Here is a 1,672-nt window from a genome sequence, read left to right as displayed (position 1 = left end):
AGCTGCAGTAACCCATGGGGAGGGGGTCACACGCGGACAATCAGAGAGGGGGTAAATTATTGTGGCCCTGGCGGTACAAAATAATCAAAAGGTCTGACTGCTTAGAGATGCTTTGGAAATGATCACAACAGGGGACCAGCGTGTGTGTGTTTCAGGGGAAAGGGTTGTATCTGAACTCCATCAGCTAGGACTTTACACTGGTTAATCAAATCTCCCCGTTCTTGCTAAATTTTTCATGCCTTCTCAAACAGCTACAACTGTATATGCATTCGCATATCAAGTCTTCTCTTGAATTGGGCTCATCGATGTAACAACTGTTGAAAATCTGAGCTTGTGGTTGTTTGTGGAGGAAAGGTGAGGAGAATGTGTGTATATGTCCCACATCTGTTGCTATGGGGTAATGATATTAGGGACAGTACAGGATGAATCACAATGTCATTGTTTTAATGCCGGTCCTGGATATAGGAATCAATCCTTTGTGTGATGTGACAACATTATTAGGCATATTATTCGGTATTTGTGGAAATAAATTAAGATATGCCAGATGTTTGAAGTGGGAAGTTTACATACACTTAGGTTGGAGTCATTAAAACTCATTTTTCAACCACTCCACAAATTTCTTGTTAACAAACTATAGTTTTGGCAAGTCGGTTAGGACATCTACCTTGTGCATGACACAAGGAATTTTTCCAACAATTGTTTACAGACAGATTATTTCACTTATCTGTATCACAATTCCAGTGGGTCAGAAGTTTACATACACTAAGTTGACTGTGCCTTTAAACAGCTTGGAAAATTCCAGAAAATGATGTCATGGCTTTAGAAGCTTCTGAAAGGCTAATTGACATAATTTGAGTCAATTGGAGATGTATCTGTGGATGTATTTCAAGGCCTACCTTCAATCTCAGTGCCTATTTGCTTGACATCATGGGTAAAATGAAACAAGTCTAGTTCATCCTTGGGAGCAATTTCCAAACACCTGAAGGTATCATGTTCATCTGTACAAACAATAGTATGCAAATATAAACACCATGCAGCCATCATACCGCTTAGGAAGGAGATGCTTCTGTCTCCTAGAGATGAACGTACTTTGGTGCAAAAAGTGCAAATCAATCCCAGAACAACAGCAAAGGACCTTGTGAAGATAATGGAGGAAACAGGTACAAAAATATCTATATCCACAGTAAAACGAGTCCTATATCGACATAACCTGAAAGGCCGCTCAGCAAGGAAGAAGCCACTGCTCCAAATCTGCCATAAAAAAAGCCAGACTACGGTTTGCAAATGCACATGGGGAGAAAGATCGTACTTTTTGGAGAAATGTCCTCTGGTCTGATGAAAAAAAAATAGAACTGTTTGGCCATAATAACCATCATTATGTTTGGAGGAAAAAGGTGGACGCTTGCAAGCCGAGGAACACCATCTCAACCGTGAAGCACGGGGGTGCCAGCATCATGTTGTGGGGGTGCTTTGCTGCAGGAGGGACTGGTGCACTTCACAAAATAGATGGCATCATGAGGGAGGAAAAGTATGTGGATATATTGAAACAACATCTCAAGACATCAGTTAGGAAGTTAAAGCTTGGTCGCAAATGGCCCCAAGCATACTTCCAAAGTTGTGGCAAAATGGCTTTACTTTAACCAAATTTATTTTAGACAAAGAACATTTTACA

The sequence above is a fragment of the Salmo salar genome, chromosome ssa19, assembly GCF_905237065.1.
Source record: "Salmo salar chromosome ssa19, Ssal_v3.1, whole genome shotgun sequence".
Lineage (NCBI taxonomy): Eukaryota > Metazoa > Chordata > Actinopteri > Salmoniformes > Salmonidae > Salmo > Salmo salar.
This window is presented reverse-complemented; position numbering follows the sequence as displayed.